Below are 27,426 nucleotides of genomic sequence, written 5' to 3' on the forward strand. Positions count from 1 at the left end.
ATTTTCGATTTAGCCACCGCCGCGGCGGCGGTCGTAACGACGGACGAGGAACGATGGAGGTGGCGTCGGCGGCACCGGTCGGAGTTATGCAGGGGAGATGATGGTGTATATGTAGTGAAGTATAGTAAGCGGACGAGGGCAGAGGGGCGATGGAAGCGGCGGCGGGGACCACCGAAAGGGCGAATTTGATGCTGCGGCGCTTACGTGGTGCGCGTGGTCTCCGGTGTGCCAGTCGATCGCGGGCGTCCGTCGGGTTCCGTCTCGTCTCGTTTCGTCGCAGTTTAGAGTCGTCTTCGTCGTCGTTTTCGCGCCCTCCTCATACATAATATAATATAGTACATCGTATTACAATACAAGTGCGGAGCTTATATAACCTGATACCGCGACCGCGTTCAGGTCGGATTCCGTCGGACTCTATCGTCGCGGGTTATTTATTTATTATTTTCGGGTGTCACCGTTTTTTTTTCTCACTCAATTTTTACTATCGCGTAATTATTAAAAAAAAATTTTATAATAGTTTATTATAAATTCCTGCCGATCACGTGCGCAGTGTGTGTTTGTGTGCGCAAACATAAAGTTTCCGCGGTGGTGTTATCGAGTCAAACGTCAACAACTATAGGACCGATTATAATAACTAGCCACGCGAAAGGCGAGGAAAAGCGTCCGGAACGTATTTGCCGCCTGTCTGGCGAACGTCGCTTCTATCCGCTGACCGGTAAGAGCGATATTGTGTAGCGCGCGTTACAAGTGGTCATCGATCCGACGCGCTTTACGACGAAAATGTGATTATAATATTACTATAGATATAACATAATATGATTATTATTATAACTTGTACGCTCTAAAATTGATAGTACCGACAAAAATAATTATATTCGCGTGCATATATATAATGTATTTCAAATTAAAAAATTCAGAGAAATATAACGTTTTTTAAGTTATAAAAACTATTAATAAATAATAATACGATTGTTCGAAAATATTAACTGAACATTTATTATGCGTAATGCATAGATACATGATACATCATGATTTAATTAAATAATTATGTGTCCGAGTCCTGTTGAAATATTATTTTTTAAACTAAAGTTGGTTTATCAAAACTGACCCAGGAACTTTTACGTTTTATCTAATTTAGATGTGTGTTCATTATGTGTTATAATATAATAAATTAAAATATTAAATATCGAATTTTCTCACTTTCGATTTTTGAATAAAATATAAAAAAAATAAACGCTTACGAAATCAAAATTTTACAAATTATTTATTTTTAGGGACATTTTATTATAGGCATAAGATTTTGTAAGGAGAAAATCACATACTAACAAATGACATCAACATCTGGGCCCTAATTATAATATTATCTAAGTGTACACTTCACCGTATGTTTGTATGCTGACGTTATTTTATTTTTTGCTCACATTGCCATTTACTGTATACTTGGATTGTCATAATGAGGAGTCTCAGGCAGTGCAACAGTGCATATTTGTTTTACAATGATATGTAAATTTTTAGTTTATTTTTTTTAAGTTTAAAATTTAAACTATAGAAGAATCACTATTATGAGACAAAAAGGAGTGCTCCAATGTTTGTAAATATCGTGTAGATCTAAAACAAATTGAATACAGGTAGATTTTTATTGACAATTTCCAAAAAAAAAAAAAAAAATGCTAAAAAAACAACAGAATTTACAGAACACAATCCAAATGTTATATTATCTGTTTAAATTGTATAGGAATTTAAAAAATTTTAATAGTATAGTTACTCGAAGTGTTGCCCTGCTGATTGGTTATATGGACTTATTCTATAAAAGTGAAATAATATTCTAGTAGGTAATTACACATAAGTACCTACACAACTAACAAATCTCGTATGACAAAATCGTATAAATTCATACCACCTACGTTTTATCTCATAACCTTTCTTCGTTTGTCAATATCGTAATATAACGATTCACCAAAGCATAAAAGTTTAAATGATTTTAACGATGACAAAAAATGTTCTTTTTTATTTATCCGTTAGTTATATCCCATAATTTAAATTAATAATAATAGATTGATATTTGTGCGATTATATTATATTTTTTTTTTTCCCGAAATAATTTGATTAGAATGGATTACACATATTAAAAAATATGCTATCCATTAAAAAAATAATCAAATAAAAAAAAAATAATTTTACATTTTATAGTGTTATTACACCTCATATCTGTAACTGACGAGGAAAAATTCAAACAAACAATTAAAAAAATGTACACTAGTTATTAATAATTAAACATTTCATGGAAACATAACCATATTAAATATTTTATTTGATATAGTAACGAGTAACGACTTAATCGAATTATTATAATATGAGTTTATTTCGTAGAATATTAATATTTAATTTGTATATAATAGTGAGTAGTTTAAGTACGTAATAAAAAATTTAACTTTAACCGTTATCAACAAGGTAATTAACTAATTTATTATTGTTTTGCACAAATAAAATATTTACATTACAAACAGACATTAATATTTTTATTTCAATATAAAAATGTTATATATTATTCTAGTTGTTATTCTTGTTTTCATTACTTAATTGGGTTATTTGTTAGAAGCATAATTTTTCATATTATGTCTAGAGTCTAGACAATATCATAAATTATTTTGTATTAATTTAATTATTTAATAAATTATGATGGAGGTATGTTGGATTGTTTTGGTAATATTTAATAATATAAAATATCATTGTATATCAAGTCAATATATTTAAAATTATATAGATATTCTATGTAAAATTATAATTTTAGCTATAAATCAAGATAGCTAAAACTTTTACAACGCTTTAAAAAATTTAATTCTTCTACACCTAAGTATGTTCTATGATAAATTTCTATTTATTTAATTACAGAGATGCTGTATGATACTTTGAGATCTATTTTTCTATAATAAAAAAAAAAGAAGGAAACCCACTATTAGATTATTCCGCAATAATTCTTTCACTAGCTTAATTCAATCAAAATTTATCAGAATTCAATTATTTTGAATTTTTAATACAATGTCATTTTAATTTTATATTATTTTTAATCTTGACAAAAAAAAAAAAATATTACAAATTAATATTGTGTAATAAAATATAACTTGGTAAATAGCCTTAATAAAAATATACATACTTTATAAAATTGTTTGGTATTTACAACTTGCAAATAATTTAAGTTACTGAATATTATCAATAAATTATATCCTTTTTATAATAATGTTTTCAATACTAAATTAATAAATATTTTTTCTTTTAATTATAAGAATGAATATTTTTTTCAATTAACCAAAAATATTAAAATTATGATATTGATTTATTATTATTGATATTTATTAAATAACCAGAATATTTGTTACATGACCTACTTGTTGACGTTTCAAAAGATTTGTTCCAATAATACCTACTGACACATAATTTATACTCTTTTAGATATTACAATAAAAATGATCAATAAATGTATAAATGTATTACTATATATTCTGATAAAAATAATAAAAATAAAACAACGTATTTTCATAAAAAGAACATCACGGGAAGTAGTACAATAGTTTCTGAATAAAAGAATAATAGAAAATAAAAATATTGGAACAAATAACATTATTATAATTTCTAGTTTATATAAATACACTGGAATAAGACTTAAAACACTTTTTTGTTTAGTGTATACTCTTTTCAGCTTAGATGAATTTAATACAAATTGCACTTTGATATTATAGTCGCCAGTTAAAATAATAAATTATAATTTTTTATTTGAAATTCAAATTCTTAAAATGATTTAAATTGTGTTTAATCAATTTACGAGTGTTTTCTAAAAAAAATTAATTATGAATTCTGATTAAAAACAAAAAAAAACTTGATGTAGGTACCTTATTAATACAACGAAATATAATTGAAAAAATATTTGGCCACGGGGAATTTTTTAGCTAATGCAGCGACGGACTGTATAATTGATATTTATTTTTTATAAAGGTTGTTCAAATATTTTATTTGGAAAAATATTTTATTTTTATAATTTACTACGTTGAAAAAACCTTGGGTTTTCGAGAGGATAGCAGATGTCAATAATCTGTAGGGTAGGTAAACCGTGTAACACAAAGATAAAAAAAAAAATACATTTACCGATTGGTTTTTTTTTCTACAGTAAAAAGACATTAAAATATTACAATTCGTATTTTTCTAGTTGCTTACATTTTTAATTTTATAATCATGGTATTTTTTTTTTCATGACTTTTTGATTGCCGTTTCTTGAGTTGGCCATTAGTAACTCAAATATTTACAATAGCAGTACTTACATATTATTATATACTATTATTTTATAAAAGCTTTTATTTTTTTGATGAATTTATATCAAAAAATTAATAATATAGTGTAATATTCTTTATTATTACTTTATTTTATATACTTTTGTTGTTAATTTTTTAATAGATTGCTAACGCAAATGTTGATTTTCATTACAAATTTACATTCGTGGAAAATACTGACATACAGTAATTAATATAGTACGCACATACTTATATATGTATAGGTATGCCTACGCAATTTGCATAATATATAATATTATGTTTTCTATTTAAATATGCCCAAGAGAAACATTACTAGCACTACGTCTTTATTGTTAATTTTTCATTAGTTGATGAAGTATACAGTCGCTAATTTTGATTAATAAAATCATTTATGCTAAAGTTCGTTATTCGAAAAGTTCTAATAGAGGTCCCCGATGGTTCGTTTTCAGCGTAATTCATGATTCCGTCTCGATAAAATGTTTTAAGAAATCAAATGAAAGCCGTATTTTAACGTCTTCTCAGCGCCTCTGGAGTCTTAGGTAGTAAAAAAATAACCAAGTGTAATAATATTATAATTATAAAATACGCAGTTATTTACTTTTCGATTGACGGCAAGCACCAAACTCGTGCATAAAATACACACACATTTCGATGTTTGGATTTTTAAATTAGTAAAACCCATCCGTTATTAAATCAATTCCCAACTGATGAATTCGCTGATTCATTTCATTTAAGCAACGCTTGGGCTTGTTTTAATGCAGTTTAACGTTTAACGCGATCACTTTAATACAATAATACAATATATGTAGTGCAAGAGGAAAATAAATTATAATTTATACAACACGGTTTCGGGTTTATAACAAATATATGTTTGTCAAACTTCTAAAATATTATTAAACAACAGCGTATTACAATTTATAACGAAGTAAAGTACCTACTCAATTATTAATTCATTTAAAATAGCTGTGTGGGTAGGAATTTGAATGATCTTACAGGAATATGAATAAAAAATGTATAAATGTACACATTTTGTAGGTATTGTATAAAATTAATTTAAGGATCTAAGGATTTTCATAGATAAAGTAATCGAATCCTTTTTTTATTACTATGAAGTTAAATTTATGAATTTGTACATTTTAGAATAATTATTTGAAAGTTTTTAAAAATTTGTAATCATTTAATTGTACTCTTTATAGTTAACAGTATGGTTTATTCGTTTTTGATAGATATTTTCTCGTGAATCTTTTAAGTGCATTTATTACTATTAATTAATTCCAACCCTTTTCCGTAATTTAAAATTTAATTACAAATAAGTGTAAGTACTCGTACTGTCTGTATTGGTAATTTTTTGTTATTCACATTTTAATAAAAAATAAATATTGATTGAATAAATTGTAGTCGACCTTTTTTTATACCTCTTGTATTATAGATGGTTAATATAATTACTCGTGGATTTCATGTTGACACTTATTTTACTGCTTTCACGTCACGTTTTACTATAAATAATAATATCTACAATATACATTAGATAGAATAACTCACAACCATCCACTTAAAAAAAAGGAATAATTATTTTAATTTAATTTATCGTAAAAATTTAACTTAAAATATTATATTAATATTAAATGTATTGCAATAATCACAATCTTAACTTTTATAATATACCTTTAACAATATTACTTTTAGCATAATTCATTATACGTTAGTACGATTCCTATTAATTAAATTTTTACAATTAACAAGCAATATTATAGCTAAGACTTGTATTTTTATTTATAAAAATCAAGGAATACAAATACTTACAAACATAACAATAATTATAAGCGTGCTTACAGGAGAGATAATTTAGCCCTCTGTCTCCCCCTGCAAGATCTTAATGTTAAAATAATATCGTATTATATAATATAATTTTATATTTTCTAATATTAAAACAATTTCAAAAATAGTTACCGGTTTGTTCTGTAAAAATAATGGCTACACAATAGTGACAAATATATGAAGTAGCCTCAAACCGCACTCAAACTAAACATCAAGACATTTTTATTATTTTTAAAAAGTATACTTTGAAAACTGTTGTGCTATTTTTATGTTTAAATTTATAATTTTATAAATCACTATATGTCTAATATGGTTTAATATAACCACATCTATGATTTTGTGTGAGGATTAATTTCAAAGATCGTTGTTCCCCTCTCTCCATCCATAATCATTTGTTTATAGAAATTAAAAATCATAACTTTGATCTTGGGAAACAAAAAGAAAAAGAAATAATATTTTATAGACAAATTTAATCTATAATTGGTCCATATAAACTATAATAATATATTAATTAATACAACTTTTATATTATCAATTTATATAGGTATAAGAAAAATAATAGTTTTGTATTAATTTTTAATCATACATAACGATCAAACTCTATGTTTGGGGTATTAAAATAAAATACTAACATTACAGTACACCTGTGATAATCTAATATTACAAAATCAGAGTAAGGAGTAAAATCTTAAGCAATTTAATGTACAGTTAATTTTCATTTGTACCAGTTAGAAGACATACTAAAGTCTATAAATACAAAGGAACAAAATTATTTCTGCAAATTCATGAACTACAAACATATGAAAACATTTAAGATAATACTATTGAAATAATACTTTCTTTAATGGCTTATATTTTACATAAATTCGATAATTAATTCGAAAATATCCCATATATTATTTAAGAATTTAAGATTCATATTCTAATGAGATACAAAACACTTCAACACCCTTAGGTTTTCTTTCCTCATACTTAACCATGAAGAATACAAGAATTTATTGTTAATGGAATCTAAAATGAAATAAATAAAATTCAATGTGTTCTTTTCAACACTTTCAGTTTATTCTAAAACCAAATGTATAAAAATATATCATAAATACCTTGGATTGCATATTTAAATCTTGTCATTTATTAGTGTATTACTATAAATTATATAATTTGTATTATTTATACAGCTAAGATAGACAAGTAAGTAATTAACTATTTATTCTCGGTATCATATAAAGAAATTAAATGCCATACAAATTAGAATAATTATTTTGAAAGATTCACTACAAAGTATGTATTTTAGTCACAGAGTTGTCGCGAATACGAATATTTCATTGAGAGTTTTTGTATTTTATTCAAAGTATTTGTATTATCTCTGTCATTGTGTACATAATAATAATAATATTATTATTATTATCATTGTCGCAGTCGACTACAGACGTTTTTTTTATTTTTTTTGTACTTCCACAATAGTAATTTATGCAGTTTTGTAAACCGTTCGAAAAACGTTTTGGCGATTAACATCAGCGTAGCCTCATCCTTATCGTTTGTACTCCAGTGCGATTTTGTGTGTTGTGTATTATTATTATAATATTATGTACAACAAAACGTGCGCGTGCGCGCGGTGCATTTCTTCGCCAACGCCGCTTTTGGTCGCTGTTCAAATGCCGCCGCGCCGCCGTTCACGCGTTATCTCCAAGTACGACCGACGAGTACTTTTTGCAGGCTGACATAATAATAATTTAATAATGCTGATATAATGTTATTCGAAAGCCTAGTACCAGAATATCTAATACCAAATATTTTCTCATTTTTCTTACACTCAAGATAGATTAATAATATATAATATAATATAAACTTTGTATATTTATGATTACCATTATTATTATTATTGAATCTCCTTTATTGTATTTTACTTTATATATATGTATAAATGTGACCCCTAATGGCCGCAGTTCCAAGAATTATTTTTTCTTGAAGAAAAAAAAATAAATAAGATATAATACATACGGATTATTCTCATTATTATTTTCTCTATCGGACCACGGATGCGACCGAGTCAAACGGCTGCACCGAGAGGATGCATAAACTGCAGAGAGATCATTGCAGAACAATACGACGTACAAATGTTTTCCACGTCGTCGTAATAATAATAATAATAATCATATTATTATATATTGTGATTTACCGACCGCAAAACATCCGCCGCCACTTGTTCGCGCAAAGTTTGTTCACTTTTTAGTTTTCCGTCACATCTAATTACCACGTTTTAAACGTAAGCCCGAACCCGAACAATGCGACGAGCGGGCTGCCGGCCGAGTAAAAATTTCCATCACAATAGATTAAAACGCACCCCTTTTTTTTTCTTCTTTTTTTAATTCCACACCCTTCCCCCACTCGCACAGAGATGTGGTATATAATATAATAAATTATACAGCGTACAATAATATGTCCTCCTCGGCCACCCGCCGTCCTACGCCGCGATGATATCAACCCGACATATTATTGTTATGTACACGACAACAATACACTAAACGGGGCAATATTTTTTTTATCGGCGTATAATAACATAATAATATATTAAAACGGAATAAAAATATTAAAAAAAAAAAAAAAAATGTTCAAAAAACTAAACGTCGAAAAATCGCAAACCTATGCGCATATATGTGTATATAAAAAAAAATAGGCTATGATTTTCCACAGATTCGCGTTTTGTCACCCGTCGTGTAATGGGCGATTAGGGCTGCACATTCAGGCGTCACGGTCACTGTCCGTAGAATAATAATATTAACGCACCTTCGTTAAAGCGCATCGTATCCGTATTTTCATATCCTTTGGATATGGTGCACACATGGTCGATTTTCGCGAATCGTATTACCGTAATCCGTGCTTCTTATCTGTATACATCGGCTACGGGCGCGGACACAAAGCAAAGGTTTCGACCCCCCGGCTTAAAAAAACATTGTCGCGATCTGGGCTATAAGACAACACGATAACTGATGTTGATAAAAAAAAAAATAAAAAAGACAAACAGCGAAAAGTCGATAAACTTTAATTATAACATAATACATGGGTTTTTCCTTTTACGTTTTCCTCGAGTATATAATAATACGACGCATTATTTAATTTTGGATTAGGCGTTTACGCGTAGTAAACAATGAGCAGCCCTAAAAGAGACACAATCGCATTCATTATCCGTACACATATTTAAATTTAATTTAAAACTGCATTTTACATTGTAATATACTATTATCTCATTTTACATCAGTGGTTGCTGACTCTGCTCCTACACAGCATAATATACGCTGAGTAACTCTTAACTGCCAACAAGTGGGTAATTATTATCTAACTATTTTGTTTAAAAGTTATTTTATCGCTTTTTTTCTTATAATATTACTTTGAACATACGCCAAATATAGTATGAACAGGAGAGATAGAAAAAAAAATTCAACTACACATTTTTTTGCCCATAAAAACTGCGAAAAATTACAATTTTTATTTAATATACATACATTTTTTTAATTTTACGATAAATTGAACGTTATAAAGTTATGCGTTTATTTCACTACTCTTAGAAAATAAATAAAATACAGAAATAATATTATATTGATACATTTCGTCTTGTGCGTGCCATTAGATTTATTATCTTATAGTGATTAATGATTAATATAATTGTTATTGTTTTCTTTTAAATTACATCCCTTATCTTAAATTTCACATTCTAAATATTATTTTCTATGCATATTATACGAAGACCACCTGCATATAGCCTACCTATATAATATAATAATATTGTACTAAATCACTGAAAAATACAAAATTTCACCGAGTAAACGAGCTTCACTCATGCGTAAAACCGCCTTGTGCCGTGCAATTTAGTAACATATCGTATACGTCCGACAGTCACCCCCGTCCAAATATACACCCCCTATACATAGTATTGGGAGCCCAGGCCCGGTGTCGCTTCGTATACAAATATGCATTGTGCGGACTGCTAATAACGTACCGCTGCAGCAGCGTATATAACACGCACGTTTATTAAATTGATACAATAGCCATTAGTCAAGGGGTTGACAAACGACACCCGAAGTCAGGCGGGACGCGGGCGCGAGCGGTTTTCAGCACAATCGGTCCGGATCGGGCGGCGCACGCGGTCCGTTTGTGTTGTTCGATAACGTGCCATTAATTCGGCCACAGAGATTAGCTCACCCACTCGTTCGTTCGCCCACTCTCATATCATACGCTCGTCCGCTATCCGTCTCTCACTCCCTCCATGGCAACCACCACCACCACCACCACCGTCCGCCATACCCTTTGCAGCCTCGGTGTTTTTCCCTAATCCAGTCGGTCGCGTTTTAACGACCGCGTTACCATTACCTACCTTTTTTTTTTCACGAAACACTCGACTGCCGATAAAAAAAAAGTATTTATAAGTATAATATTAAATCGTACCGTGTCTAACCTATCGTCATGTAGAAGCACACGCGAAAAATCTTTGAACAAACACACGATACCTATGCGAATATTCGAAAAAAAAAAATCAAAGGGTTATTATTTTTCGTTCTCGCTGCAGGCCGCCGATCGAAATAAACGTATGGTGGTTTACAGCTATAATATGTATCATTTAACGTAATATACAGAGATACACAAACCAAACATTAATAATATAATATCAATGCGTATGGTATATATCGATAGTAGTTATATATACAGCAATAAAACCATGTACATGAGCATTATACATACAAAGTGGGGTGATAACATTTTATATTTTCGGAGCAGGGTAATCCGAACAATCGAATGTGAATCAATCCAGCGGTAGTAGTACTGCTGCTGCGACTACCGAACGCCAATTGATCTCGCGACGCTAGTTGTACGCCAATTATTGACTTCCACTTCACCGAGAAAAATTTTAAAACGTAAAATGATACGACCAAACGACAACGAAACAAAAAAAAAATATATATACATGATAGGAATGTATAGAGTGATTCACTAAGCGTGCTCGTCTAGATTATTCTTATTTTTTCTTGTAAATTGTTAAGCAAATTAATATTTTGAAAATGTTGATGAATCTAAATCAAACACCGAACAAGTAGTTTTTTAAAATTTAATTTAATGTTCTAAGGATAATAGATTTAGAATATATCTATAGCATATTTTTGTAAAACTGTATACATTTAAATAACTTAAAAACTATACCCTTTCAAGTTTTGATTTAGATAGTGGAATCATCAAATTATCAAAAAAAAAAGTCATCTACTTAACATTTTACAGTAAAAAAGGTTAGATCTCATTTTATAAAAACAACACGCTTCACCACAAAATACTCCTTAGATATAAATAATTGAATACATAATTTCCAAGTATACTATTTAAATTTTCAAAAATTAGCATTTAAAGAAATTCATTGTTAAAATAATAAATGGTAGTGAGCATGCTTGACAAATCACTCTGTATAAAAATATATTAAAACCAACGTTTTGGACTGGGTTTAAGTTTTGTTCTCCAATATTAAACTACGTATTATGTTTCTATTACATAATGTCTGTGTATGGTGATGTTCTGTTTGATGCGAAATTGTGGCTTTTGTGCACGAACTGAGTCGTCGAGTAAAATATATGTTTTCAACATTCTGTTGAACGTGATACGAGAGGTCACGTTCATTGAGGTTTCCAAATTATGGTTAGAATGACATTTAGTTTTCAGAAAAAAGCTTGTATTCATTTGTTAGTCTTTATGCACGTACACTTAAAACTGATTATATTAAAACAAGATACACCAATCGATTTTAAAAATATTCAAGAATCAAAATATGATTTAATAGTGTTGAAATTATTCATTATTGATTTTTATGAAAAATGCAGAGTATCTTTAATATTATATACTTGTAATATTATACTTTGTTTTTATGACACAATACAGAAATTAATTTTGTGATGAAAAAAAAAGTTAAGAGGATTTTTGGTATTTTTTATTTAAATTAAGGAAATAACTGTGAAAATAGAAAACGACCATTAAAAGTTTTATTTTTTAAACTTATTTATCAACTAGATCAATTATCTAATAAATAAGGTTAATTTTTGAAACTTTCAGAAAACTCTTCCAAGTCCTCCCTACTCTAATATTTTCCTGCATATTTTCTGAACCTGAAATACCCATCATACCTGCAGCATATTAGGTAGTATCACATAAAAGTTAAATTTCAGTGCAAAATGATTAAATCTTAACGATGAGAAGGTATAAATATATGAGAGGCTATGTAGATGTATATATAAAAGCAAATTTTAGATTTGTACATAATTTATGAAAAATTAAACAAATCGATAACAAGTGTGCTTATTATCGAACTAGTATAGTTGCATTTTTTATTAATTTATCAATATGTGGTGCTTAGTTAATAATTTAAAATTCATTAATTTTTTTTAATTATTATTGTGAATAAACCGTTTATAAGTTTATAATGCAAGATCATACATTTAACAAAATATTTCTATCAAATCTACTTGAATCGGGAATTTCGGAAAGGGCCCATCTCGAATTTTTACCAAAATAAGTTTTTCTGCATTTTTTCCATTTACACATATAGATCGATATTTTATGATCGAATAGGGACCATATCCGTTTTCTATTGTGATGAAATAAATATCCTATTTTAAGAAAAATTTTGAAAAAGACTCATCTCGGTTTTTCATTTTAATTTTCAAATATGAGCCCTTTTCGAAATTCCCGATTCACTTAATTTTCGCATAAAACAGTTTTTGTTATTAATTTATTATTAAAGTTGTTTTATAATTTTAAAAATTATTACTATTTAATATTTATTAGTGTTGTTATATTTTTACAACGTAATATAATTCTAATTCTTTTTTTAATTTAATGGTTTAAATTTTAGCTGTGGAAACTGGAAATATGTAATTAGATACACTTTGGTGTTCGTAAAAACACACTTGTAGAATAACTATTTTTGAATTTTAAAATATATTTTTTACGTAATACACAATATATTTAAGATACGATATTTACTTATCACATCGGTCATTGAGCGTATATTATATTTGCTTAAGTAGTTTCACTATCAACAGTATAGTTAAGTATTTAAATAATAATCTATATGTATATGAAGCCACACATTAGTTATAAAGTGAATTAAAAATTATATTTTGAACACTAACACAAAATCGATAGAGTTACGGTATATGCGTTTTACTCAAATTAACTTCATTCGATCACTTCATGCTTCATTGCACACAAATTGAAATGTATAAATCTTTTGTATGTTATTTTTCAAGTGAAGTAAAAATAATTTAATGCCGAACCGAAAAAAGTGCAGTTGAAAAATCACGTACGCGAGGAAACATCAAAATTCGAACATTTGTTATTTGAAAATGTGCCCCAATATTATAGAGAATTGGAATTCCTTAAGACGAGAGGGGTGGTTTTTTATGCTCTAAAATGCCAATAACATTATAAGAATTTTCATAATGTTAAAATAAATGATCGGAGCTGTTAGTGATCTTAAATTAAACGATTTTTAGCAGCTTTTTTATACGTATAAGTAACACTATATAAATGATAATGATATACTATTTCATTATTATTTAATTTAATATTTTTTATTTTTATACTATAATCAAATTTCTATTATGTAAACATTTTAGGGCACAATATATATTGTAATATTGTACTTGTTTTCAAAACAAAGAAATGTTAATATTATTACACATAAGTTCCTATATTAACGTAAGACTTATAAATGTCAACAGGTAAAGCGTTGTTACTATGTATCTCTGTTATCTATTACAGCTAGTAATAGGTATATAATATTTAATTAAAAACATTAAACGCATAAAATAATGACGATAAATCATTAGTTAACTGTTGAAGATATTAATTTAATTTGTACCATAAACTGAATACTTGGAAAAAAAATTAATAAAATAATAAATATTGTAAAAAACTGTAATAAGTTTATAATTTTTTTCCTCGAAATGCTAATAATTTAATGTTTAAATTAAAATTTAAAAATGGACTATAAAATGCTGTATCATTAAAATTAAATATCGATCTGTTTTTGGAATTCTTCATAACTTTAAACAAATTTAATTTCGTGTAGGTCTAACATTCTTATTATGTTGTCAATATGTCTGTGATTCTTTGATAAAAAAAAATAATCAATAATTTTACAATAGTTATTACTTATTAGTATTTAAGTATCTAATCTATTTCCGTACCGTAATCGCTGTAATCATAATTTAAAACATTTTATTTTCATTTTTTCAGTTAAAGAAAGGTAGTTCAATGTGATGAAAAATAATCAAAATTTCTTTCCACGGAACATCGTGGATAAAAATCATCGTAATAAAAATTTGTCATATTATTTTTAGATATGGTTATAGATTATATAACTATATCAATAGACAATAATAACTTCTGATGGGAAAGGGTGAATTTGAAACCAATTTTTCTTCAGCTATTATAATATATAATTAAATACTTAATAATACCATATAATAGTATATAGTATATTATAGTATAGTAATTATATATCATAGTGTATATACTAAAAACCACTACTGTAATATAAAATAACACTGCACACCATATTATCTGCTATTTTAAACAACATTAGTACTTTATAGTAAATGTTTGGTTCAAAGTTCATTATTTCAAGAAAATATTGATATTTCATATTTCAAGAAATAATATTGTTCTGAATTTTTTTTAACATTTTATATTAATTTCCAGGATAAGAATATATTTTATGAGCTACTGATAAATGGGTATATCTGAAACAATTATCCATTGCTTAATGCGACATGATAATAAATCCAATACTCGGGGGATGGGTCGAAACCCTCTTCCACTGGTTGTATATACTGATTATTTTAAACGGAATAAAATCTAAAGATAAATCTCGGAGTCGTTAAAAAAAAAAAAAAAAACGACACATAAACTACGTTACTATATACTTAACAGCTCAAGCAACGAATATTGTAAATAGTCGAACGACCCAAAAACTTGCAGTAAAATCCACTGCACGCCACACACTCGGGTTTTATATTTTTTTATTATTACGCTCATACGGGCGTCTATTATACTCGTGCGGGACATATATACGTATTCACGATAATATTATTATAATGTATAGGCACACTATGCGTATATAATGCGAGCAGTATACATATATTTTATATATATATATATATATTGTACCGAAATCACAAAAGCTCGAGAGCGTACAAACATATTATTACCGTATAGGTATATATTATTATTACTATTATATACGTAAGACGACTTATTGACGTCTCCGATCACGTCGGTGGTACGCGTTCTACTTAAACACGCATACGATTCATCTAACAATATATTATGCACTGTATACGCACTTTGCACACACTGCGCGCGCACATAGAGCTATGTGTATAACATATTATGCGCGAGTATAATTTAATATTTTTCTCGCCGTTATCCCATCCGAATGTACGTTATTTCATCGTCTGAACTCGGAAGTCTATAATATACACCAATGCGTCACGTAGGTATAATATAATACCTATGCGCACCGGAAACGTATACATAATATAATATTGTCCCAGACCAATATGGGGCGATTTATTATTATGTCAGCGAACGTGCATCGTCGTGTGCGGTGGATGTTTATGCGATTACATGTTTGGTTGTTCGTCACTTCCACTTGCAGAGTTTCAGAGTTGAATATCGTAGAGTTTTTTTTTTTTTTTTTTTTTAATTAGGTTTAAAGAATACAGTTGCTTATCCGAGGGGGTGCCGAGGGAGCTATAGCTCTCTCCCTGAAATTTCAGGAAATCTTAAATTTCTATGCAGTCAATTAAATAACATAAGACGTACGCTCTTATTCCACTGCTAGTATATAATCACAAAACGTTTAAAACGCCATGCCCACGTCAGTGTTAACGTAATAGTAAACACGTTATTAAATTTACTTTATAATTATTAATAGTTATACTAATATAAGTATATAATATTCATACCATTTCGGTTCTTGAGTTTATTTTTTAATGTATATTATTTATTAATATTTTATATGGAAATTTATTAGAAAAATGATAATACAACGTAGGTACGTTAAGTTATGTTTGAGCGAACGCTGAGATGAAGATGCAGATGTTATTCGTTTTAAATGGGAATTCTTATAATCAGCTATTTGTGAAAAAATTCGTTTTTAATAAAATGAACACACAAATATTATTGTTGCAACTGATATTTTATTATTGGTTTGTTTTCATTATAACAACTCCATTGTCGAACCTAAGTTTGAATTCGAAATTCTTTATGATACTCATTTACCAGAATTACTGAAAATCTAATACAACCTCAATACTGTCACGATGGTCGGATAGTACCAAGATACCGATATAAGTATGCCTCGAGCGTTCCAAGAGCATATATGCATTTTTGTTCGGGTAGTCGCAGTCCGAAACTTAATTTTGTAGAAACATAATGTTACCAGCAGTATCGAATTCTGAGTAAATCTTTTTGTGTATATTATATTGGTATTTTTATATTACTTTATAAGGTATATAATATGGCCAAGCTTCGATTTTTTTATAAAAATATGTGTCTCTCGATTCATGGGAATTTTAAATTTATCAACAATTTCCGTATTTTTGTATAGCAGTAAAAAATTCTACAAAATACCTATATTAATAATTTATTTAGAATACCCATGATATTTTTATTTCAATTTCAGTATCAAATACAAAACGTTTCTATGTGTATATTTTCCACTTAAAAAAGTATAATATTACGTCATCACACCACTTTTTAGACGTCATATTGAGTTAAGTGATATTTTCATTGTATCAATAAAAAAAATTGTCGTTTTCATATTTTGATAATTTATTGCTTTTTTAAAATTTCATAGATAACCGATTATATGATGTTATAATATCATATTTTTTTTTTAATATATTTCGATCATTTTAAAAATAGACAAAAAAGAAAATTAATTAATTAATCGATAAGAAATAATGTTTATTTTATTTTAAGCTTTAATAAATTTAACTTTAAAATGATTTTAGTCTAAAAACAAACATTTAAAAAAAATTGTATAAATAATCAAAAGTTTTGTACATATTATACATATAATATGTACAAAATGTGTACACGGTTATAATAATTAATAGTGTTAGCTAGACTTTACCAGCAGAACTTTTTTCATCTCGCTGTAACAATGAAGTCAGCAATCTCAAGTTCTTAATACTTGTGTATAAATATTTTTTTTTGAAAAAAAGTTGATTCATTTTATGATTTATGACTTTCATTATTTTGTATAGATTACCTGTTATAGCTTATCTATTTCACCATAAGTATGATAGATCTTTTTAAACTTCATTTTCTTTGTTATCTTAAAGTAGTTGCACGAGAATATCATATCGCTGGCAATGGATGGGCCTCGTAAATTTTTTAGAATGAAACATATGCATTTACACTACACGTAATAGATATATATATATAAAGCCACACGATGTATTCATGATGAAAATTACAAATAAATGCTCGTAACATCTCGTTTATATAACAATTCAATCAGAAATATTTTTAGTGGCATCTGAAATATTTTTTAATAAGTAAAAAAAATAATAATTTCTTCCCTTTCAGCGTATTGTATCATTAATTTCATAATGTCGCAAGTTTTCACATTTTTATAAAAAGTCGAATAAAAAAGTTTGAATGTTTGTTAATTTTTTTGTAATATATATAAAAAATGTTAGACATGAATTATTTGTATATTTCTATAAAAGACAATAAAAAATTATTTTTGTCGAAACTACAAATATAAGTGCAATGTTGACCGTCAAAAATCGTATATCCTTTAAAAAGTAAAAATAAAATAAAAATAAATAAAATATTAGGATTAATATTATAGCTACCACATTTCAATTATAATTTATATATATATATATCTGTGTGTGTGTAAATATGTGTGTTCAAAATTCCTATTATAAAACAAAACAAAAATATTGCTCGACAATATAATGTTCTCATGAAATCTATATTTTAAATTTTTAAAAACTAATTTTAGAAATTGTAGATATGATATATTTTTATTTTACTCATAGAATTCAGTTCTACACGGTGCTATACGATAATATAAATACATGAAGTGTAAAATACACAAATATAGTGCATCTAAGTATAACTAATATGTATGCTATTTGTACCGTTGCATTGTGAGTTGTGACATTGTGTGTTCATTGTTCGTTGATTGTATCGATTTATATAAACTATGTGAATTATGTACTTACATCTCTTGCACCGATGAATTTATCTCGAATTAAATAGGTATACATTAATAGCGCCTGTACATTATAAAGAAAACACGATCGATTCGCATATTATTATTTATCCTTGTTGTAAGATAAGGAAACGAAATAATATAGAATTACCAATGATTTGTTTCGATATTTTACTTTAATAGGCGATTATACGAACGACGAGACAGTTTTAGACATAATTTACCCTTCGAGTATAAAACGAAATAAAATGTGTATTATACACCCCGCGCAGTTCAATAGATAAAACGATGACAGCTGACGACGACGGACTAAAAGCGCGCGGTCGAGTTTGATTTCACTCGTGTCCTTTCCCCGGACATCAGGAGGTCACCGCCGTTGATTCCTTCGCCACCACTCATCTCGCGTCTTATGCTGTATACACTATATATATAAATATTTACGACCGGCTGTAATACAATTTTGACCGGTAATAACAACAACGGTTATTACGATTTTCCTATATAACTCGCGCTCCTTACACGACACCGGCGCGGTGTAAGGGTGGGTGGGTATATTATATTGCCGGGGAACAGGATCGAGGGCGCACAGGACTATAATGTATAGGAGTCAGGAGATGAGGAAAGGCAATATTGTGCTAGGAATTCCGTATTACGCAACAGCAGCGGCCGTAGGACTACGTGACCATTGCGCTCAATTTGACCAGATTTGTTGTATTGCCAGCTCCGACTCGGCCGTTACGTACCTGATAAAATATTGTATGTTCGTGCGTGTGCTGTGTGGTGTTGTACTACATATAGGACAGCCGCCGCATCGTATTACAGCAATCGCTTTGACTGCAATACGAACCGTGTACACAATGCGCATAGTACGTAAGTACGTGTACGAACTCGGTACGAAGATATAAAATTTAACTCGCGCCATGTGCGCATATTATGATGTGGTGTAGGTGTATACACTACACACGGCATAATATACGTATATATATATATATGGTTTATACGTAATTTAATGTGTATAAGACGCGCCACCCTCTCTACTCGCTGCAGAAAGTATACATTACTATATATAATATACTATATACGTATACTACGAGACGGAGACCGAGAGACAGCGCTGCAGTGGAGTAGGGATAGAGAAAATGAGAAAGAGATAGGTACCGAGACACAGCATATATTTTGGGTATTATCTTGAAGAAAACCGTACGTCTTTTTTAGGACTCATTCGTCGGATTCCGGGACATTAAAGCAGGACTTTATTAAATGAAGACGGTATACGGAGAGGAGATGCTAAATAAAAATATAAAAAACCGTCAGCATACGCTCAGAAACTATATCAGTTTTAAAGAGAAAAAAATCGCCGCTGGGCGGTGTAGAGACCCTGTCGGCTATAAGGTTTTCGAACTCACATATTATAACAGTTCCCGCGGGCGTCCTAAACCACTACTCCTACAACACTATATAGCACTAGTATATTCTACTGATGCTGATACTGCTGCTCCTGTTATACTGCTGTTGATGCTTTAACTACTGCCGTTTTCCGCTACCAACCACTCTCGGTACTGCTACCGTGGTCGTGGTACCTATATGAATACCGGCTGATTCTTGCCACCTCGATACCGCGTCGGCGCAAAAACCCCTCGACCGTGATTTTATTCGCTACGCGTTCCCGCGTTCGATTTAAAACACTATATACTCAGCACTCGGCACGTCTCCACAGTCGTTCAATATAATATGCACACACCACTTGTCATTGGGAACGCATAAAATATCTTGTCGGAAACATATTATACGCGACCGACGGATGGTAAAACAAAATGCAATAACATTAAATTACATAATATTAATATAATATGAAAAATTTGGAACGCCAATTAAACGCGATAATTTATACGCAAGTTTGGAGTTTACATCATCGCCCATATTTACGGTCACACGTGTTTTCTATCGATAAAAACGTTCAGAGATTCGAATCATTTTCAATTTATTATTTATTATTATTATCGAAACCACCGCCGATGCCGTAGTCGTCATTCTCGTTCGTAGGTTATGAGGTACGTTTAGTAGTTGGTTCGACGGTTCGTACCGCCGTTTCGGTTTCACGGTTAGAAAATAGAATTACGACACGTCGGTCTGGGAATTTATTCTACAAACAGAGAGTATATTTTTGATCGAAATTCCTACGAATTTATTACTATTCATTTAAGTGACTGATATACGGTGCAGTCAGATTTTTCGAATCGATTTCATTTAGCTATACGCTTAACACACGAGTGCGGTTAGTAAGATATCATCGTTAAAGCTAAACTATAGACGTCTAATATAACACACACACACACACACACAAATATATAAATATATATATATAACATTTTATATTATTTTGTATTATAAATTATTATTACGGAAATCGTGATATAAATATCATTAACCCACTTACGCCCGATAAAAACACATAACTTTTCATTTTTCATCATAATAATGAAACAAATATAATATTCCTTGTTGCTTCCGAAAAGTTTCCTTTCAAAATTTAACATAGCTAAATTTTATTTTTGGTAAGTTATATTTATTATGATTACCGACTAAAACTTTTGTCTGAAATATTCCTCTGCGGATTTCATATTATAAGTTCCACCACTGTATATAATAATATAATAAATATGCATATAAAATGTACACATTACATAATATAAATTCTTTTGAGATTCTCGTGATGTTACTTTTGAAAGCAATTTTTAATGATAATCTATTATAGCGTTAAATTCATCGAATAACTATTGTTTCGTTCACTCTAATCTTGACCATAATGTATGTACATAATATATTTGACGATGAATTAGAATAATTGACAAAATTTAATTTTCTCGAGTGACAATATACTTTCTGTGTACACCTCTATAGTCGTTTGTTAATCATAATGCGCGTACTGTAATGACGTGTATGTAATAATATGATATGTTCTCCACAACTGTAATTTTAAACGAAGAGACATTTTTTTTTTTTATGGCTGTGAAACGATAATTATTTATACGCCTTCACTGGAAATAATAGAAAAAAGAAGACATTAAATAAGGAAACCTCATTTCGCGTACCTCTAAACGTATATCCGTATTTAGTGCCATTTCCTTTTTTTCTCTGCACTATATACACATGGGTTATGACGTCAGGCGGGTGTATACATATAGCTGAAGTAAATACGTATGAAAACTAGCGAAAAGCCCATTTTTCAGTTAAACGCACACGGCTTTTGAATGTGGATATTATTTTTACGAATCGTCTAGAGTTTTAAAGTTTTGCGAAAACCCATTACCGGTGTGTTTGGCAGTGGTGTATGTGCGTTTTTTTTTTGCCTAGTTCCAAAACGCCACCCTATAATATATAGAACGAAATTGAAAACCTCTATACTCACTTGAAACAAGAAAAATCATTATTTCTTCTAACAATGTTTCCGTCTTTTCTTATGACCCTCCACACCTCGGCGACCGCGTCCACAATATCAACAGTTGCCTCTTTTTGTGGTTGTCGTGTAGTCGTCGGCGCCTTCGTCTTCCTGTGCTGCAATGCCGCCGAAGCACAGTAATTTCGTGTCAGGAGACTAGTGGTAGGAAAGGGATGTGCGGCGTTGGCGAGGAAGGTATTTGTATTGTCGGTGGGGAGGGACGGTGCGACCTACAGAGTTTTCTGACGCGAGTGTGGAAATGGCGTTGAACGTTCATAAATCAACCCCGTCCCGAGAAAACCGTCAACACGGCTCACCCCGTCTACCCGCGGTAGTATACTATTCCTTATTTTGTTTTTTTTTTCCATTTTAACTCGCTTCTACCCCCTCGTCGAACATCCACCTCGGAGTGTTTCGTTCTCAGGCGGGCGCAATCGTCTCTCCTCGATAAATCGTTTGCGCGCCAACGTACCGGATTCGGCGATGTTCGAATAACACTCGGCCAGATTGATATTACAACCGCTTGTATCGGTTGGCGTGGTGGTGGTGGAGTGGTTGTTTACAGGGATAGTAGTAGATGGGAATTTCGGTAGTCGGGGTGGTAGTGGACGGGGGTGCGCGCATACGGCCAATTAAATTTAGAGACTGACAGAGAGACCGCACGCGCGCGTAAGTCTGAAACCGACGCTGACGGAACAAGAGAAGCGTTCATCCATGTCCTCAGAGGACACTGCAAACGCCAAATCCGTTCTCGTTAGCGATTCTCTTTACAAAAATATACTATACGATAGCCAATTAAAAAAGTATATTATTTCAGGGCACAATAAAAATGTTCTACTCTTTTTTTCTTTTCTCTTTCTTTTTTTTACTATTGTGTATAAATAGCTTAAGCGACTCAAAGGCTTTCGCGGCTGCAGCTGCAACTGGGATAAAAGACTCCGTGCCGGATTGTTATGGTATTTCGAACAAATGACCTATTTCGTGTTTTCTAGAATATATACATTTTCACCTACGACACTACAATAAATATATTTTAAAAATATAAATATATATATTTTTTTTTTACTTAACGGCACAAAGCTTATTCTGAGTTTATCGATTGTTTAGTATAGATACTAAATTAATACCTAACTTTAACTATATTATAAAAGTAGAACTATCGTTTCAACTTTACTATCATTCAATATTGTGTATAATAACAATAACAATAATGCATGCTTCGTTGAAAATTTATAATAAAAACTTGTTCTTTTATCAGACTAATAATTATTGTGTTGCATTCGTCATTAGATTCTATTGAAGTTATAATACTTTTAGTGATGATAGAATTGTATTTTATTGTATATTTTATAATATTATATAATGTCGAAACGAAAGAAGCGAAAAATAAATATTATTCTATTAATTCGACTCTTATTAATTGTAACAATTGGGAACAAATAAAATTAATTATGTTTAAATATATATAGAGATGTACAGCGTTTTTTCGAACAAAAAAAATGTTTGAAATTGTGCAACATTTTTAAAATAAAATCATATTTGGTGAATAAACATTGTATTTATTATTCACAAAATGTTTTTTTTAAAAAGAAACAAATTAAAATAGCGTTACTTCTCGTATCATTTTAAAATAAAAAATAGGGATGTAGTGACAAAGTTCCTAAGAAATCATATAATAGCACCCCAGGGATGGGCAGAAAAGATATTTTCTTTTTAAATCGTCTTGCGAACGCAATTTCGTAGACGAATTTTTCTTCCAACCCTCGTATAGGTAATATCTGCCACCAACTATACCATTTAATACCATACGGACCCCTTTCGCACATAAAAAGACGTCGAACGGACCAGGAAAAATATAAATATAAGTACCTACATGCAATAAAGTAATTTTTTAATATTATATGTTCGTATTTCGGTAGTTTTTTACAAAAAAAAAAAAAACAAATCACAGTACCTACAAGTACTTGTAATATGTCAGATATCTAACTATGTATTATTATTCATATCACTGTGTTTGGAAAACAATCAAATCACATCACTTACTATTTCTGTGTGTAGTGTTTTTTTTTAATTTTTATAAATAAAACAAAAAAATAGAAAAAAAACAACTGTTATGAAAAAACAAAATTATGCTACAGCATAATACGCATCATAAAATACGTTATGCAAATGGGTTAACACTTGTTACGGCATCGGACGACGACTGTCAGAAATTCGATTAGACGAGTTAATTACCCATATCCTAAGCGTCATTATAAGTAAAATTTGTTTTTGAGAGTGAAAATTTGACGAACCGTTTGAATGTAAAGTATGGAGATAGCGGCCATCCGACGTTTTTAAACACGGCAAATAAACATCGGAATTCTAAAATATTCCTGTGTTCATTGCAAGTGAAAAGTTTTACTCACCACTCGAACACGACCTTTGTTTATTCCACTTTTGGTTTTCGTTCCGTCCGGTCACCCCTTAAAAAGCCGTTAGGCCATCAGTCGGTAAAAACACGTACTTATGAAAATTTTTTTCATCTTTTTAAAACGCTTTAACTGGAAGCCGTTGTAACAGTCACATTCGTCGCTATAACAATCACTGTCAACTACAGGTAGGCGTCGTTTAGAGAACGATAATAATGACAAACATACACATATTATATTATGTACCTATTAAAAATATAATTATCATCACATGACAGCAGAGACGGCACACAGCTACAGCAGTATAGACTATAGTTATTATCAACCACCGTGCTGTCCACCGACCTTACGTTAACATGATTAACGGCGTTGTGTGCTTGTATGTACCTACATACTGTACATAGGTTGAATCTTTTAAAAGTATTACGTTATATGTTTTAAAATTTTTGGTAAATATTTTGTTTACATAATTTGTTCATCTGATAATAATTTGAATTGTATCATGGCACACTTTTTTAATTTCACATTCATCCGATGCAAAATATATTTTTTTAAATGCGAATAACACATAAAATTCATATTTTAAAGGAGTAATTAATTAATTATAAGTTTAAATAAGGTTAAGAAGTTTAAATTAGAAATGGTTGGAATAGTGGATAACACTTGAAGAAGTATCCATGTGCTCTCATCAAAATTTAAAATATTTATAACTATTTTATAATTAACTACTCGTTTGTAATCCTCAGAAAAATATTTTGATTTTGAAAATAATAAAAAATTTAAAAAAAAAAAATAATAAATTTTATACAATCTTCATAAGATAAGCAGTTCATTTTGTCACGATTTTCATTTTAAATACAAATTTTAGAATTATAGTTCTTATTCTCAAATATAATACTAAAAGTTTTGACAACGTTTGGTAAAACAATGATTTTCTACTCGTCTAAACTTTAATAGTACTTATAAATAAAACAAAACTAAATATTAATAAAAAGTACTTCAAACTATGTACGAGCTGCATACTATTGATGAACACTGCAGAAATTGAGTTGTTAGTCGTTTAGTGGTTGCGACGATTATTCGTTTGTTAAGAATCTGAATAATAATAAACGTAATATTATAATAGCATGTCGATTTCGTCGTGGTTTTTTGTATTGTTGTCCCGTTACACTTTTGAATCAATAAACTAAATCGTAGTTCGTATTTTTATTTTGTTTTATATACGTACTAGATACAGTATTGTAGTCATCGTATAATATAATATCCCATCATTTTCCATGCTTTATAAACGGTTTTTAAGTAGCTTTATTCCACGGTGCCAATTTAATGTTGCCGAAACAACAAATTTGATTATTCTGTAGTTTTAATGATGTAATAATAATATAGTGCAATAATTCCACCTAAATATATTATGTGCACGACGTGTTTATTTGTATAGCTATTACATCGAACTCGGGCTTGGAGCTTAATATTATAAGATGTTTCGTATATATGATAACAATAATAATATGTATTATTAACATAATTATATCGTAGAACCATTGATTAAATAAACTTAATCAATGGCAGAATGGTTATCGCCAAAATCATTTTTGTACTACACTGGTTCGATTTTCAGAAGACTGTAATATAAATTGATCACCTACAACACCTGCTGCAACACACCACACGCGCACCTAGTTATATACCAGCTACTTAACAATTCATCGTACGTTTTTGAAATAAACACCGAAAAACTTTGACGGTTTAAATTAAATTTCATTGAATTAGTAAATTTACCGCGCTTCCACATCAAAGCGCGCAAGTGTGTACGAAGTGGTGCGATGTTTTTCGAGCCGTCTCTTAGCTGACTGTCGTAATAAAAAATGACAATTTAAATTATGTGAATAAGATTCTAAAGTCAAAATCTCGTTCAATCTACTTATTTGTGAGTTTTCGGCAAATACGTCTCAATAAATGCGGTATTGTATTCTTTTAAAAACCTTTTAAAACAAAATATCGGTCAACATCACACAAAATTATTTTTGTAAAATCAAGATACACTAGATTTTGAATATAAAAAAAAATAAGAAATAAAAATGTAAAAATTCTCAGAATTCACTGCGATAAAATAATATAAGACTTTGATTTGATAAAAAAGTAATCTGTAAATTTTTTAAATATACCAACAATTCACAATGAATAAAACAAAACGCATCACAATAGCTTTTCGGTGATCATCACTCTCGTTTTTGCCGACTACTCGCCCAAGCTGTAAGCCATTATTAACCAATAACCTGTAATAATCGTTAAGCATTTATAATATATATATATATAGGCATCTCCTATACAACTATAGACCTCGACAGCGACCACTATACCAACCGTTACCACTATCATCACTGCTGCTACCATCACCACTACTAAAACTATCTACTACTACTGTTAGTGCTAATAATATTGTAAACCTAAGCAAAACATCGTAGGGGGTAAAGGGTTTCTTGTAAGAACGGCCCAAATGCAAATCATCTCTCGTGTGCGCCACCGTTTCGCTCATAAATATGTATGATAATATGTATACGTACATAATTTAAGCTGAGTGTACTACATTTCCAATAGCGGTCATTTAGATGGTAATTATACTTAACCATTTCTAACCTTTTGTCAAAAGCCGTTTTGTTTAATCTCGTGAATGTTCGAGCATCAAAACTATACGCCGTTTGGTCTGTGCGTTGAAGAATAAACGACGATTAAAAGTTAGCTTTTTAAATTTGTCTCTACAACACAACGGAACGTTTCACTTGAACGTCCGTTGAAAGAAGACAATCTAAACTATATTATCTATATTGTATATTTGTATATATACTCTGAACGAACAATTATATTTCATTCTCCGGTCGGCCTTACTCTTGCCAAATTTTCATTACATTTCACTTTTTGTTTTTATTCAATACTTAAACTTTTCATCTCTGAAAAACGTATCCCTTGTTATACCTAACACAATGCTTTCAAAAATCTTGTTCTCTGATTGCATTAAAATAGTATTTTTCCACCATTTAAACTATTTTTGCTTTTTGTACGCAGACAAAATTGATTTTGAGTCATATAATAATATACCACCTCTACACATACGACATTATTATACTATGATAAATTTATAACTGTGTATGCGATAAACTGTGTTATAACGCATGTTCTACATAC

General features: G+C 29.8%; 1 protein-coding gene across 2 annotated transcripts in view; it reads left to right on the forward strand.

Annotated features, from left to right (window-relative positions):
- The first annotated feature begins 218 nt into the window (after positions 1-218).
- LOC114129939 (discoidin domain-containing receptor 2-like) overlaps positions 219-27,426 on the forward strand; it is a 218,974-nt gene continuing 191,766 nt past the window's right edge. Inside the window, exon 1 of one of the 2 annotated variants that reach the window (XM_050202033.1) lies at positions 219-715. The gene's annotated coding sequence lies outside the window, so the exon portion shown is untranslated. Of the gene's footprint in view, positions 716-763; positions 783-27,426 lie in introns of those variants that run through there. The other variant, XM_050202034.1, reaches the window with a different exon arrangement.

Source organism: Aphis gossypii, chromosome 2, assembly GCF_020184175.1.
Source record: "Aphis gossypii isolate Hap1 chromosome 2, ASM2018417v2, whole genome shotgun sequence".
Taxonomy (NCBI): Eukaryota; Metazoa; Arthropoda; class Insecta; order Hemiptera; family Aphididae; genus Aphis; species Aphis gossypii.